Here is a 17,833-nt window from a genome sequence, read left to right as displayed (position 1 = left end):
AAATACACACCATACATATACAGCGTATATCTGAGTATAAGTATTTTAAATGTATAAACTTAATTAGACTATGTACTGTGTGCCTGCGTACGACGAATGTGGCTGATAATTATCGTTTGCTTGAGCGAATTCTCAGCCTCATTTGGTAGGTAATGGGTGGAGTGGAGCGAGGGAAAAGAATTTGGCTAATTGCGTTAAGGTTTTTGCCTCTTGAAAAGTAAATATTTAGCTGAGAAAATTCACTTTGTGTTCGTATTCGAATTTGTTTCCCATTAAGTTGCTCATATTGACTCTGAGCGCCAGCATTCATGTGCATATGAAATTGTTGTTTTATTATTGTGGCAATTGGCAAATATAATTTAAAATGTTGATTAATTTGTGGCAGAATAACTTACTCCAGAAAGCAACTCCGTTGGCGTCTTTCTCGCGAGCAGCGCCATGTCATATTCATTATCCAAAAACTCGGTCATATACATTTTGCTGTCAACCGAAAAGCAAAAGTGCATAAAGTATGCACATGGAGCAGAATGGGGCGTACAATATTTGCATTGAAATATTTTTTGCAGAAATAATTACATGCACATGCCCTACAAAACAGCAAGAACAAGAACGAAACGCTGTTTATGACTGGAGACAGAAGACAGGAGACATGGCACAGGCGACCGCCGCAGGAGGTTTTCTGTGGTTTTTGGCAATGTCAGGACACGACACGGCTCGACAAAGCGAAATGGCAAGAAAACTTCTGCAGTTGTTGTCGTTGTTGTATTATTGTGTGAGTTTTGGGGGTTGGATATGCTGTTGCTGTTATTGTTGGTGTGGCAAGTAGAATCTGGTGTTCGGCCTGAGGACACGCGATGGGCCGGTCACAGAAAACAAAACAAGGCAATAAAAGGTCATAAAATAAAATGCAATTGATATTCAAAAGGGAAATTGCAGAAAACAATCAAACACGGCACAGAAACAGCACCAACCACTAAGAGCGAATTACTGGCGGCGAATTGCCGAAGGGGCTCCATGTGGCGCTTTGTACCAGGTGCGCATGCTCTACAGCTACGGCTCACTCCAGCTCCCGCTTATGGACGAGTGGAGAAGCGCCTTAAGGGAGAGGTGTTGCAGGGGGACTGCTAGTGCGGCGAATTTCACACGGATTCTGTTGAAAGCCTGACCTAGTTCAACATTTTTGCAGGTTGGTTGGCGCTTCGGCTCCTATTTGCTCTACGATATTTCCAACAATTTATGTAGCTCCTGCAGCTTTTATGGTTGCCTGAATGTACCGCTGTTGTTGCATGCCATTTGTTGTCGTGGCGTGGTTTGATTTAATATTTCAATATATGCACTACCCAGAGCCACATTGACGTCACGATTACACATGCAAGCATATTGTTGAATTAAATCAAGTCAATTTTGCTCATTGATTTTGCGGAAAATGAGCTGCACAAGCTTCAGCTACCCAAAAAATAAGATAACTAGATACTAAAGTGCTGAGGTTTATAAAGCCCCATGCAGTTTTCAATTTGGCCCAAGTCTATTCACGCCGGAGTATATTCAGTTGAAAGTCGAAATGCATATACACTGCGCAACAGGGGCTCTTCCACAAAATATGCAAACAATTTTCAATTAAAAATCAATTTTATGCTTCAACTGCAGCTAAGTGCAAAAATAGTTGTTGTTGTAAGCCGAAAAGAGCGTCCTAAATACAGGTAGCCGCCCACCAAATGCACAAATATTAAGCGAAGTTCATAGCCACATTGGCAACTTTTAGGGCCTCTCTCTTGGCACAAAATTTTGTTTAACGTGCATCTTTAATCAGCGGTTAGATTGTTTTAAAAATATAAAATAGAGGCGAAGTTTGGGCAAGAAGTTTTCAACTGTCAAAGGGCTTAATGCAGGAATTTGCATTTAATTTTTGTTTTTTAGTTTCTTAGAAATACAGAAGGAGGTAGCTGTTGAAAGTTAGAAGCAACAGTAGCTGCAGCTGTTGCCTCGGCAAGAAGAGGAAACTATCTGACCATTTGGCCATGTAACCCAAGTTAAAGCGGAAAGCAGAGACTGATGCTCTCAATTAGATGCCATCATACACGGGAATCAAGGGGGGGGGGGGGGGGGGGGTGTTGGCGGTAAAGGACAATAGTAACATTTGATTACATTTTTTACACATGCACTTGGCAAATAATAAAAAAAAACAATATAAAGGAAATCTACTTTTCCCTAAAATTCTCGGTATACAACGGTGCGATGAGAGCCACATTACATGCACCCAACTTCAAGTCGAGTAATTGGCAATTGATGGCCAAGTTACCCCGAAGGATAGGGAATTCTGAGGTCGCGGCGCGTTTAGAAATTTTCATAAAACTTTTTATGGTTGCCATTTGTGGCGTGCTACAATTGTAGCCAATTTCCGCTCAAGGAGACGTGTGCCTTAGTCTTGGTCGTGCCGAGGGAGCCCTCAAAATTCATGGGAGATACTTGCGAAGTATTAGAGTAGTCCACAGTTCTGCTTACCAAAATCAGCTACATATCCAATTACGTTTATAGATATTTCGCACAGTGTACCAAAAATACGCACAATATAGCCGTCAAAATGTACAAAAAAGCCCTAAATAAAGCTGAAGCACTGAGCGAAGCGGTGGATGCGGGGCTGCTTCACAAAATGGAAACGAGAAATGCAACATTTCAGCTGCTACTGAGCTCAAATTATCAAAAAAGGTTTGATTTTCGAACCGACCCCGATTTTGATCAAAAAACGTGATGTAACCCCTTGCCATTTTGGTCGATTTGGGTCAAAATTTAGATTCTCTATTTTTTGATGCCAGTCGATAGTACTGATCCTTACGAGTCCAAAATGGTATAAAATTTCAAAATTGGACATTATTTGGCCGAGATATTCTAAAAAATCATCAAGAAAGGTTGACTTTACAAACGAATCGTTTTTGGGTCCACAACTTTTTGTAACCCATCGATTTTTAATTTGTTTGGATGCCAATTGATAGTAGGGATTCGTACAAATTCAAAAAGGTATAATATTTAAAAAACAGACGTTATTTGCCCGAGATATTAAAAAAAAGCATTAAAAAGGTTTGATTTTCGAACCGACCCCGATTTTGATCAAAAAACGTGATGTAACCCCTTGCCATTTTGGTCGATTTGGGTCAAAATTTAGATTCTCTATTTTTTGATGCCAGTCGATAGTACTGATCCTTACGAGTCCAAAATGGTATAAAATTTCAAAATTGGACATTATTTGGCCGAGATATTCCAAAAAATCATAAAGAAAGGTTGACTTTACAAACGAATCGTTTTTGGGTCCACAACTTTTTGTAACCCATCGATTTTTAATTTGTTTGGATGCCAATTGATAGTAGGGATCCGTACGCATTCAAAAATGTATAACATTTTAAAATCAGACATTATTTATCAGAGATATTAAAAAAATCATCGAAAAAGTTTCGATTATCGCAAAAATCTCGATTTTGAGAAACAACGTGATGATTGGATGGAAAGTCATATCGCTGGAGTTATGTCGTTTTGGAACGTCATATCTCCACGCATAGTTATGTCGTTTTGGAACGTCATATCTCCACGCGGAGTTATGTCGTTTTGGAACGTCATATCTCCACGCGGAGTTATGTCGTTTTGGAACGTCATATCTCCGCGCGGAGTTATGTCGTTTTGGAAGGTCATATCTCCGCGCGGAGTTATGTCGTTTTGGAGCGTCATATCTCCGCGCGGAGCTATTACCCGAGATATTAAAAAAATTAACGAAAAAGTTTCGATTTTCGCACCGACCTCGATTTTGAAAAAAAAAACGTGATGTAACCCCTTGATTTTTTGTCGATTTGGGTCAAAATTTAGATTTTCATTCTGTTGATGCCAATCGATAGTACCGATCCTTACGAGGCCAAAATGGTATACAATTGCAAAATCCGACTTTATTTGGCCGAGATATTTCCAAAAATCATGAAAAAAGGTCGAATTTAGACACGAGTCGTTTTTGGTCAACAAATTTTTTGAACATCGATTTTAAGTTTGTTTGAATGTCAATTAATAATAGGGATCCGTAAGAATACAAAAAGGCATAACATATAAAAATCAGACAATGTTTACCCGAGAAATTAATAAAAAAAATCATTAATAAAGTTTTGATTTCGAGTCAAAAGAAGGTTGACTTTACGAACGAATCGGTTTTTTGTCTACAACATTTTTCTTAACAAAACGATATTAAATTTGCCTTGAATGTCAATTGATGGTGGGGATCCGTACGCATTCAAAAATGTATAAAATTTTAAAATCAGACATTATTTATCAGAGATATTAAAAAAATCATCGAAAAAGTTTCGATTATCGCAAAAATCTCGATTTTGAGAAACAACGTGATGATTGGATGGAAAGTCATATCGCTGGAGTTATGTCGTTTTGGAACGTCATATCTCCACGCGGAGTTATGTCGTTTTGGAACGTCATATCTCCGCGCGGAGTTATGTCGTTTTGGAACGTCATATCTCCGCGCGGAGTTATGTCGTTTTGGAACGTTATATCTCCGCGCGGAGTTATGTCGTTTTGGAGCGTCATATCTCCGCGCGGAGCTATTACCCGAGATATTAAAAAAATTATCGAAAAAGTTTCGATTTTCGCACCGACCTTGATTTTGAAAAAAAACGTGATGTAACCCCTTGATTTTTTGTCGATTTGTGTCAAAATTTAGATTTTCATTCTGTTGATGCCAATCGATAGTACCGATCCTTACGAGGCCAAAATGGTATACAATTCCAAAATCCGACTTTATTTGGCCGAGATACTTCCAAAAATCATGAAAAAAGGTCGAATTTAGACACGAGTCGTTTTTTGGTCAACAAATTTTTTGAAACCATCGATTTTAAGTTTGTTTGAATGTCAATTAATAAAAGGGATTTGTAAGAATACAAAAAGACATAAAATATAAAAATCAGACAATGTTTACCCGAGATATTTCAAAAAAATCATCAAGAAAGTATTGATTTTCTAGCCGAACCCGATTTTGCTTTTTTGTCGATTTGGGTCAAAATTTAGATTTTTATTCTGTTGATGCCAATCGATAGTACTGATCCTTACGAGTCCAAAATGGTATAAAATTCCAAAAATCCGACATTATTTGGCCGAGATATTTCCAAAAATCATGAAAAAAGGTCGAATTTAGACATGAGTCGTTTTTTGGTCAACAAATTTTTTGAACCCATCGATTTTAAGTTTGTTTGAATGTCAATTAATAATAGGGATCCGTAAGAATACAAAAAAGAGCGTCATATCTCCGCGCGGAGCTATTACCCGAGATATTAAAAAAATTATCGAAAAAGTTTCGATTTTCGCACCGACCTTGATTTTGAAAAAAAACGTGATGTAACCCCTTGATTTTTTGTCGATTTGTGTCAAAATTTAGATTTTCATTCTGTTGATGCCAATCGATAGTACTGATCCTTACGAGTCCAAAATGGTATACAATTCCAAAATCCGACTTTATTTGGCCGAGATACTTCCAAAAATCATGAAAAAAGGTCGAATTTAGACACGAGTCGTTTTTTGGTCAACAAATTTTTTGAACCCATCGATTTTAAGTTTGTTTGAATGTCAATTAATAAAAGGGATTTGTAAGAATACAAAAAGGCATAAAATATAAAAATCAGACAATGTTTACCCGAGATATTTCAAAAAAATCATCAAGAAAGTATTGATTTTCTAGCCGAACCCGATTTTGCTTTTTTGTCGATTTGGGTCAAAATTTAGATTTTTATTCTGTTGATGCCAATCGACAGTACCGATCCTTACGAGGCCAAAATGGTATACAATTCCAAAATCCGACTTTATTTGGCCGAGATACTTCCAAAAATCATGAAAAAAGGTCGAATTTAGACACGAGTCGTTTTTTGGTCAACAAATTTTTTGAACCCATCGATTTTAAGTTTGTTTGAATGTCAATTAATAAAAGGGATTTGTAAGAATACAAAAAGGCATAAAATATAAAAATCAGACAATGTTTACCCGAGATATTTCAAAAAAATCATCAAGAAAGTATTGATTTTCTAGCCGAACCCGATTTTGCTTTTTTGTCGATTTGGGTCAAAATTTAGATTTTTATTCTGTTGATGCCAATCGATAGTACTGATCCTTACGAGTCCAAAATGGTATAAAATTCCAAAAATCCGACATTATTTGGCCGAGATATTTCCAAAAATCATGAAAAAAGGTCGAATTTAGACACGAGTCGTTTTTTGGTCAACAAATTTTTTGAACCCATCGATTTTAAGTTTGTTTGAATGTCAATTAATAATAGGGATCCGTAAGAATACAAAAAAGCATAAAATATAAAAATCAGACAATGATCACCCGAGATATTCCAAAAAAATCATCAATAAAGATTTGATTTTCGAGCCGAACCCGATTTTGAAGAAAAACGTGATGAAACCCCTTGATTTTTTGTCGATTTGGGTCAAAATTTAGATTTTCATTCTGTTGATGCCAATCGATAGTACCGATCCTTACGAGGCCAAAATGGTATACAATTGCAAAATCTGACTTTATTTGGCCGAGAAATATCTCGGAGGGTTGGAAATATCCAAAAATCATGAAAAAAGGTCGAATTTAGACACGAGTCGTTTTTTGGTCGACAAATTTTTTGAACCCATCGATTTTAAGTTTGTTTGAATGTCAATTAATAATAGGGATCCGTAAGAATACAAAAAGGCATAACATATAAAAATCAGACAATGTTTACCCGAGAAATTAATAAAAAAAAATCATCAATAAAGTTTTGATTTCGAGTCGAAAGAAGGTTGACTTTATAAACGAATCGGTTTTTTGTCTACAACATTTTCCTTAACAAGACGATGTTTATTTGCCTTGAATGCCAATTGATGGTAGGGATCCGTACGCATTCAAAAATGTATAACATTTTAAAATCAGACATTATTTATCAGAGATATTAAAAAAATCATCGAAAAAGTTTCGATTATCGCAAAACCTCGATTTTGAAAAACAACGTGATGATTTTATGGAAGGTCATATCGCTGGAGTTATGTCGTTTTGGAACGTCATATCTCCACGCGGAGTTATGTCGCTTTGGAACGTCATATCTCCATGCGGAGTTATGTCGTTTTGGAACGTCATATCTCCGCGCGGAGCTGTCGTTTTGGAACGTCATATCTCCGCGCGGAGCTATTACCCGAGATATTAAAAAAATCATCGAAAATGTTTCGATTATCGCAAAAACCTCGATTTTGAGAAACAACGTGATGATTGGATGGAAAGTCATATCGCTGGAGTTATGTCGTTTTGGAACGTCATATCTCCACGCGGAGTTATGTCGTTTTGGAACGTCATATCTCCGCGCGGAGTTATGTCGTTTTGGAACGTCATATCTCCGCGCGGAGTTATGTCGTTTTGGAACGTCATATCTCCGCGCGGAGCTATGTCGTTTTGGAACGTTATATCTCCGTGCGGAGCTATGTCGTTTTGGAGCGTCATATCTCCGCGCGGAGCTATTACCCGAGATATTAAAAAAATTATCGAAAAAGTTTCGATTTTCGCACCGACCTCGATTTTGAAAAACAACGTGATGATTTTATGGAAGGTCATATCGCGGGAGTTATGTCGTTTTGGAACGTCATATCTCCGCGCGGAGTTATGTCGTTTTGGAACGACATATCTCCACGCGGAGTTGATTTTCAAGCCGAACTCGATTTTGAAGAAAAACGTGATGAAACCCCTTGATTTTTTGTCGATTTGGGTCAAAATTTAGATTTTCATTCTGTTGATGCCAATCGATAGTACCGATCCTTACGAGGCCAAAATGGTATACAATTGCAAAATCTGACTTTATTTGGCCGAGATATTTCCAAAAATCATGAAAAAAGGTCGAATTTAGACATGAGTCGTTTTTTGGTCGACAAATTTTTTGAACCCATCGATTTTAAGTTTGTTTGAATGTCAATTAATAATAGGGATCCGTAAGAATACAAAAAGGCATAACATATAAAAATCAGACAATGTTTACCCGAGAAATTAATAAAAAAAAATCATCAATAAAGTTTTGATTTCGAGTCAAAAGAAGGTTGACTTTATGAATGAATCGGTTTTTGTCTACAACATTTTTCTTAACAAAACGATATTAAATTTGCCTTGAATGTCAATTGATGGTGGGGATCCGTACGCATTCAAAAATGTATAACATTTTAAAATCAGACATTATTTACCCGAGATATTAAAAAAATCATCGAAAAAGTTTCGATTATCGCAAAACCTCGATTTTGAAAAACAACGTGATGATTGGATGGAAAGTCATATCGCTGGAGTTATGTCGTTTTGGAACGTCATATCTCCACGCGGAGTTATGTCGTTTTGGAACGTCATATCTCCGCGCGGAGTTATGTCGTTTTGGAACGTCATATCTCCGCGCGGAGCTATGTCATTTTGGAACGTTATATCTCCGCGCGGAGTTATGTCGTTTTGGAGCGTCATATCTCCGCGCGGAGCTATTACCCGAGATATTAAAAAAATTATCGAAAAAGTTTCGATTTTCGCACCGACCTCGATTTTGAAAAACAACGTGATGATTTTATGGAAGGTCATATCGCGGGAGTTATGTCGTTTTGGAACGTCATATCTCCACGCGGAGTTATGTCGTTTTGGAACGTCATATCTCCGCGCGGAGTTATGTCGTTTTGGAACGACATATCTCCACGCGGAGTTGATTTTCAAGCCGAACTCGATTTTGAAGAAAAACGTGATGTAACCCCTTTATTTTTTGTCGATTTGGGTCAAAATTTAGATTTTCATTCTGTTGATGTCAATCGATAGTACCGATCCTTACGAGGCCAAAGGGGTATACAATTCCAAAATCCGACATTATTTGGCCGAGATACTTCCAAAAATCATGAAAAAAGGTCGAATTTAGACACGAGTCGTTTTTTGGTCAACAAATTTTTTGAACCCATCGATTTTAAGTTTGTTTGAATGTCAATTAATAATAGGGATTTGTAAGAATACAAAAAGGCATAAAATATAAAAATCAGACAATGTTTACCCGAGAAATTAATAAAAAAATCATCAATAAAGTTTTAATTTCGAGTCAAAAGAAGGTTGACTTTATGAATGAATCGGTTTTTGTCTACAACATTTTTCTTAACAAAACGATATTAAATTTGCCTTGAATGTCAATTGATGGTGGGGATCCGTACGCATTCAAAAATGTATAACATTTTAAAATCAGACATTATTTACCCGAGATATTAAAAAAATCATCGAAAAAGTTTCGATTATCGCAAAACCTCGATTTTGAAAAACAACGTGATGATTTTATGGAAGGTCATATCGCTGGAGTTATGTCGTTTTGGAACGTCATATCTCCACGCGGAGTTATGTCGTTTTGGAACGTCATATCTCCGCGCGGAGTTATGTCGTTTTGGAACGTCATATCTCCGCGCGGAGCTATGTCATTTTGGAACGTTATATCTCCGCGCGGAGTTATGTCGTTTTGGAGCGTCATATCTCCGCGCGGAGCTATTACCCGAGATATTAAAAAAATTATCGAAAAAGTTTCGATTTTCGCACCGACCTCGATTTTGAAAAAAAACGTGATGATTTTATGGAAGGTCATATCGCGGGAGTTATGTCGTTTTGGAACGTCATATCTCCACGCGGAGTTATGTCGTTTTGGAACGTCATATCTCCGCGCGGAGTTATGTCGTTTTGGAACGACATATCTCCACGCGGAGTTGATTTTCAAGCCGAACTCGATTTTGAAGAAAAACGTGATGTAACCCCTTTATTTTTTGTCGATTTGGGTCAAAATTTAGATTTTCATTCTGTTGATGTCAATCGATAGTACCGATCCTTACGAGGCCAAAATGGTATACAATTGCAAAATCTGACTTTATTTGGCAGAGATATTTCCAAAAATCATGAAAAAAGGTCGAATTTAGACATGAGTCGTTTTTTGGTCGACAAATTTTTTGAACCCATCGATTTTAAGTTTGTTTGAATGTCAATTAATAATAGGGATCCGTAAGAATACAAAAAGGCATAACATATAAAAATCAGACAATGTTTACCCGAGAAATTAATAAAAAAAAATCATCAATAAAGTTTTGATTTCGAGTCAAAAGAAGGTTGACTTTATGAATGAATCGGTTTTTGTCTACAACATTTTTCTTAACAAAACGATATTAAATTTGCCTTGAATGTCAATTGATGGTGGGGATCCGTACGCATTCAAAAATGTATAACATTTTAAAATCAGACATTATTTACCCGAGATATTAAAAAAATCATCGAAAAAGTTTCGATTATCGCAAAACCTCGATTTTGAAAAACAACGTGATGATTGGATGGAAAGTCATATCGCTGGAGTTATGTCGTTTTGGAACGTCATATCTCCACGCGGAGTTATGTCGTTTTGGAACGTCATATCTCCGCGCGGAGTTATGTCGTTTTGGAACGTCATATCTCCGCGCGGAGCTATGTCATTTTGGAACGTTATATCTCCGCGCGGAGTTATGTCGTTTTGGAGCGTCATATCTCCGCGCGGAGCTATTACCCGAGATATTAAAAAAATTATCGAAAAAGTTTCGATTTTCGCACCGACCTCGATTTTGAAAAAAAAAGTGATGATTTTATGGAAGGTCATATCGCGGGAGTTATGTCGTTTTGGAACGTCATATCTCCACGCGGAGTTATGTCGTTTTGGAACGTCATATCTCCGCGCGGAGTTATGTCGTTTTGGAACGACATATCTCCACGCGGAGTTGATTTTCAAGCCGAACTCGATTTTGAAGAAAAACGTGATGTAACCCCTTTATTTTTTGTCGATTTGGGTCAAAATTTAGATTTTCATTCTGTTGATGTCAATCGATAGTACCGATCCTTACGAGGCCAAAATGGTATACAATTCCAAAATCCGACTTTATTTGGCCGAGATACTTCCAAAAATCATGAAAAAAGGTCGAATTTAGACACGAGTCGTTTTTTGGTCAACAAATTTTTTGAACCCATCGATTTTAAGTTTGTTTGAATGTCAATTAATAATAGGGATTTGTAAGAATACAAAAAGGCATAAAATATAAAAATCAGACAATGTTTACCCGAGAAATTAATAAAAAAATCATCAATAAAGTTTTGATTTCGAGTCAAAAGAAGGTTGACTTTATGAATGAATCGGTTTTTGTCTACAACATTTTTCTTAACAAAACGATATTAAATTTGCCTTGAATGTCAATTGATGGTGGGGATCCGTACGCATTAAAAAATGTATAACATTTTAAAATCAGACATTATTTACCCGAGATATTAAAAAAATCATCGAAAAAGTTTCGATTATCGCAAAACCTCGATTTTGAAAAACAACGTGATGATTTTATGGAAGGTCATATCGCTGGAGTTATGTCGTTTTGGAACGTCATATCTCCACGCGGAGTTATGTCGTTTTGGAACGTCATATCTCCATGCGGAGTTATGTCGTTTTGGAACGTCATATCTCCGCGCGGAGCTGTCGTTTTGGAACGTCATATCTCCGCGCGCAGCTATTACCCGAGATATTAAAAAATCATCGAAAAAGTTTCGATTATCGCAGAAACCTCGATTTTGAAAAACAACGTGATGATTTTATTTATTTATTTATTTATTTATTTATTTATTTATTAATGGTCGACAAACGAGTGTCTTCCTCATTATTCAAAAGATTGTACAATATAATTATATGCTAAAAGCCTAGTTAAAGGATACAATTTTCTAAATAGCATCACCGACCGATGGAGGTGTTTTATTTGCCAGTCCGGCCAGCTGTGCCCCTTTTCACAGCTAATTTTGTCAGTGACGCTATTAGAGCCTACATCTAAGCAGAAGGTTGTAAGTAGGAAAAAAGTGATCTCAAGTGAAATTAAAAATAATCTTAATTTGCTATATTAATAAAGAAAATACAATAAATAGGAAAAAAGAAAGTAAGAAAATTGTTAATAAAGTAAAGCAATGTAAGTTAGATAAAGAGTGTTAAGTGGATAGGACAAAGAAAAAAGTAATGGGAAATCACCGACACGGTGGGGGAAAATTTTTCAGCCTGTCCGGCTAGCTATGCCCCTGCTCATAGCTGGGAATGGTCAGCGACTTCCCGAAGGTATCCTGAAAGCAACGATTTTATTAGGGGTAGAGACAGTTCGGTAGAGAAAACGTGATGCAAACTATTATAATTTTTACATAGCACGCGAAAAGAATTGTGCATAGCGTAATCAGTTGTGCACGTAGATAGTAATAAGGGGCGATAATTTCTGGTTGGTCTAGCCGGAACAGAGAATTGAAGACGCCCTAGCAGAAAAGGAGAATCAATGTCGCCAATAATCAACTTATGTAGAAGGACAACACCGAGAATTGTCCTACGGTTGATTAACGATGGAAGGTTGAGAAGAAGCAGTCTGCTGGAGTAGGACGGCAACCGAAGATTAGGGTCCCAATTTAAACCTCGTAAGGCAAAAAACAGAAAAAAAATGGAAGGTCATATCGCGGGAGTTATGTCGTTTGGGAACGTCATATCTCCACGCGGAGTTATGTCGTTTTGGAACGTCATATCTCCGCGCGGAGTTATGTCGTTTTGGAACGACATATCTCCACGCGGAGTTGATTTTCAAGCCGAACTCGATTTTGAAGAAAAACGTGATGTAACCCCTTGATTTTTTGTCGATTTGGGTCAAAATTTAGATTTTCATTCTGTTGATGTCAATCGATAGTACCGATCCTTACGAGGCCAAAATGGTATACAATTCCAAAATCCGACTTTATTTGGCCAAGATATTTAAAATAATCATGAAAAAAGGTCGAATTTAGACACGAGTCGTTTTTTGGTCAACAAATTTTTTGAACCCATCGATTTTAAGTTTGTTTGAATGTCAATTAATAATAGGGATCCGTAAGAATACAAAAAGGCATAACATATAAAAATCAGACAATGTTTACCCGAGAAATTAATAAAAATAAAATCATCAATAAAGTTTTGATTTCGAGTCGAAGGAAGGTTGACTTTATGAACGAATCGGGTTTTTGTCTACAACATTTTTCTTAACAAAACGATGTTTATTTGCCTTGAATGCCAATTGATGGTAGGGATCCGTACGCATTCAAAAATGTATAACATTTTAAAATCAGACATTATTTACCCGAGATATTATGGAAGGTCATATCGCTGGAGTTATGTCGTTTTGGAACGTCATATCTCCACGCGGAGTTATGTCGTTTTGGAACGTCATATCTCCGCGCGGAGCTATTACCCGAGATATTAAAAAAATCATCGAAAAAGTTTCGATTATCGCAAAAACCTCGATTTTAAAAAACAACATGATGATTTTATGGAAGGTCATATCGCGGAGTTGATTTTCGAGCCGAACTCGATTTTGAAGATGATGCCATTCGATAGTATCGATCCTTACGAGTCCAAAATGGTATACAATTGCAAAATCTGACTTTATTTGGCCGAGATATTTCCAAAAATCATGAAAAAAGGTCGAATTTAGACACGAGTCGTTTTTTGGTCAACAAATTTTTTGAACCCATCGATTTTAAGTTTGTTTGAATGTCAATTAATAATAGGGATCCGTAAGAATACAAAAAGGCATAACATATAAAAATCAGACAATGTTTACCCGAGAAATTAATAAAAAAAAATCATCAATAAAGTTTTGATTTCGAGTCGAAAGAAGGTTGACTTTATGAACGAATCGGTTTTTTGTCTACAACATTTTCCTTAACAAAACGATGTTTATTTGCCTTGAATGCCAATTGATGGTAGGGATCCGTACGCATTCAAAAATGTATAACATTTTAAAATCAGACATTATTTATCAGAGATATTAAAACAATCATCGAAAAAGTTTCGATTATCGCAAAAACCTCGATTTTGAGAAACAACGTGATGATTGGATGGAAAGTCATATCGCTGGAGTTATGTCGTTTTGAAACGTCATATCTCCACGCGGAGTTATGTCGTTTTGGAACGTCATATCTCCGCGCGGAGCTATTACCCGAGATATTAAAAAAATCATCGAAAAAGTTTCGATTATCGCAAAAGCCTCGATTTTGAAAAACAACATGATGATTTTATGGAAGGTCATATCGCGGAGTTGATTTTCGAGCCGAACTCGATTTTGAAGATGATGCCAATCGATAGTACCGATCCTTACGAGTCCAAAATGGTATACAATTGCAAAATCTGACTTTATTTGGCCGAGATATTTCCAAAAATCATGAAAAAAGGTCGAATTTAGACACGAGTCGTTTTTTGGTCAACAAATTTTTTGAACCCATCGATTTTAAGTTTGTTTGAATGTCAATTAATAATAGGGATTTGTAAGAATACAAAAAGGCATAAAATATAAAAATCAGACAATGTTTACCCGAGAAATTAATAAAAAAATCATCAATAAAGTTTTGATTTCGAGTCAAAAGAAGGTTGACTTTACGAACGAATCGGTTTTTTGTCTACAACATTTTTCTTAACAAAAGGATATTAAATTTGCCTTGAATGTCAATTGATGGGGGGGATCGTTTTGGAACGTCATATCTCCGCGCGGAGTTATGTCGTTTTGGAACGACATATCTCCACGCGGAGTTGATTTTCAAGCCGAGCTCGATTTTGAAGAAAAACGTGATGTAACCCCTTGATTTTTTGTCGATTTGGGTCAAAATTTAGATTTTCATTCTGTTGATGCCAATCGATAGTACCGATCCTTACGAGGCCAAAATGGTATACAATTCCAAAATCCGACTTTATTTGGCCGAGATACTTCCAAAAATCATGAAAAAAGGTCGAATTTAGACACGAGTCGTTTTTTGGCAACAAATTTTTTGAACCCATCGATTTTAAGTTTGTTTGAATGTCAATTAATAATAGGGATTTGTAAGAATACAAAAAGGCATAAAATATAAAAATCAGACAATGTTTACCCGAGAAATTAATAAAAAAATCATCAATAAAGTTTTGATTTCGAGTCAAAAGAAGGTTGACTTTACGAACGAATCGGTTTTTTGTCTACAACATATTTCTTAACAAAACGATATTAAATTTGCCTTGAATGTCAATTGATGGTGGGGATCCGTACGCATTCAAAAATGTATAACATTTTAAAATCAGACATTATTTACCCGAGATATTAAAAAAATCATCGAAAAAGTTTCGATTATCGCAAAACCTCGATTTTGAAAAACAACGTGATGATTTTATGGAAGGTCATATCGCTGGAGTTATGTCGTTTTGGAACTTCATATCTCCACGCGGAGTTATGTTGTTTTGGAACGTCATTTCTCCATGCGGAGTTATGTCGTTTTGGAACGTCATATCTCCGCGCGGAGCTGTCGTTTTGGAACGTCATATCTCCGCGCGGAGCTATTACCCGAGATATTAAAAAAATCATCTAAAAAATGTTTCGATTATCGCAAAAACCTCGATTTTGAAAAACAACGTGATGATTTTATGGAAGGTTTTATCGCGGGAGTTATGTCGTTTTGGAACGTCATATCTCCACGCGGTGTTATGTCGTTTTGGAACGTCATATCTCCGCGCGGAGTTATGTCGTTTTGGAACGACATATCTCCGCGCGGAGCTATTACCCGAGATATAAAAAAAATTATCGAAAAAGATTCGATTTTCGCACCGACCTCGATTTTGAAGAAAAACGTGATGTAACCCCTTGATTTTTTGTCGATTTGGGTCAAAATTTAGATTTTCATTCTGTTGATGCCAATCGATAGTACCGATCCTTACGAGGCCAAAATGGTATACAATTCCAAAATCCGATTTTATTTGGCCGAGATACTTCCAAAAATCATGAAAAAAGGTCGAATTTAGACACGAGTCGTTTTTTGGCAACAAATTTTTTGAACCCATCGATTTTAAGTTTGTTTTTTGTCAATTAATAATAGGGATTTGTAAGAATACAAAAAGGTATAAAATATAAAAATCAGACAATGTTTACCCGAGAAATTAATAAAAAAATCATCAATAAAGTTTTGATTTCGAGTCAAAAGAAGGTTGACTTTACGAACGAATCGGTTTTTTGTCTACAACATATTTCTTAACAAAACGATATTAAATTTGCCTTGAATGTCAATTGATGGTGGGGATCCGTACGCATTCAAAAATGTATAACATTTTAAAATCAGACATTATTTACCCGAGATATTAAAAAAATCATCGAAAAAGTTTCGATTATCGCAAAACCTCGATTTTGAAAAACAACGTGATGATTTTATGGAAGGTCATATCGCTGGAGTTATGTCGTTTTGGAACGTCATATCTCCACGCGGAGTTATGTTGTTTTGGAACGTCATATCTCTATGCGGAGTTATGTCGTTTTGGAACGTCATATCTCCGCGCGGAGCTATTACCCGAGATATTAAAAAAATCATCGAAAAAGTTTCGATTATCGCAAAAACCTCGATTTTGAAAAACAACGTGATGATTTTATGGAAGGTTTTATCGCGGGAGTTATGTCGTTTTGGAACGTCATATCTCCACGCGGAGTTATGTCGTTTTGGAACGTCATATCTCCGCGCGGAGTTATGTCGTTTTGGAACGTCATATCTCCGCGCGGAGTTATGTCGTTTTGGAACGACATATCTCCACGCGGAGTTGATTTTCAAGCGGAACTCGATTTTGAAGAAAAACGTGATGTAACCCCTTGATTTTTTGTCGATTTGGGTCAAAATTTAGATTTTCATTCTGTTGATGCCAATCGATAGTACCGATCCTTACGAGGCCAAAATGGTATACAATTCCAAAATCTGACTTTGTTTGGCCGATCACCCGAGATATTCCAAAAAAATCATCAATAAAGATTTGATTTTCGAGCCGAAACCGATTTTGAAGAAAAACGTGATGAAACCCCTTGCTTTTTTGTCGATTTGGGTCAATATGTAGATTTTTATTCTGTTGATGCCAGTCGATTTGATTTGATTTGATTTTCGAACCGACCCCGATTTTGATCAAAAAACGTGAGGTAACCCCTTGCCATTTTGGTCGATTTGGGTCAAAATTTAAATTCTCTATTTTTTGATGTCAGTCAATAGTACTGGTCCTTACGAGTCCAAAATGGTATACAATTTCAAAATTTGACATTATTTGGCCGAGATATTCCAAAAAATCATCAAGAAAGGTTGACTTTACAAACGAATCGTTTTTGGGTCCACAACTTTTTGTAACCCATCGATTTTTCATTTGTTTGGATGCCAATTGATAGTAGGGATTCGTAAAAATTCAAAAAGGTATAATATTTAAAAAACAGACGTTATTTACCCGAGATATTAAAAAAAAGAGCAGCAAAAAAGGTTTGATTTCGAACCGACCCCGATTTTGATCAAAAAACGTGACCCCTTGCCATTTTGGTCGATTTGGGTCAAAATTTAGATTCTCTATTTTTTGATGCCAGTCGATAGTACTGATCCTTACGAGTCCAAAATGGTATAAAATTTCAAAATTGGACATTATATGGCCGAGATATTCCAAAAAATCATCAAGAAAGGTTGACTTTACAAACAAATCGTTTTTGGGTCCACAACTTTTTGTAACCCAACATATTTTTAATTTGTTTGGATGCCAATTGAAAGTTGGGATTCGTACAAATTCAAAAAGGTATAATATTTAAAAAACAGACGTTATTTACCAGAGATATTAAAAAAAAAGCATCAAAAAAGGTTTGATTTTCGAACCGACCCCGATTTTGATCAAAAAACGTGATGTAACCCCTTGCCATTTTGGTTGATTTGGGTCAAAATTTAGATTCTCTTTTTTTTGATGCGAGTCGATAGTACTGATCCTTACGAGTCCAAA

At 36.4% G+C, this 17,833-nt stretch overlaps 1 protein-coding gene across 4 annotated transcripts in view; it reads right to left on the bottom strand.

Annotated features, from left to right (window-relative positions):
- The window catches only part of Nha2 (Na[+]/H[+] hydrogen antiporter 2), a 235,415-nt gene that overhangs the window by 13,789 nt on the left and 203,793 nt on the right, over positions 1 to 17,833 (bottom strand). The window contains exon 15 of one of the 4 annotated variants that reach the window (XR_011416034.1): positions 11,990 to 12,141. The exons of the other annotated variants lie outside the window; for them this stretch is intronic. The gene's annotated coding sequence lies outside the window, so the exon portion shown is untranslated. Of the gene's footprint in view, positions 1 to 11,989; positions 12,142 to 17,833 lie in introns of those variants that run through there. 4 annotated transcript variants of the gene reach the window in all.

The sequence above is a fragment of the Drosophila virilis genome, chromosome 2, assembly GCF_030788295.1.
Source record: "Drosophila virilis strain 15010-1051.87 chromosome 2, Dvir_AGI_RSII-ME, whole genome shotgun sequence".
Lineage (NCBI taxonomy): Eukaryota > Metazoa > Arthropoda > Insecta > Diptera > Drosophilidae > Drosophila > Drosophila virilis.
Note: the sequence above shows the minus strand (reverse complement) of the source record. Positions and strands in the feature narration are given on the sequence as shown.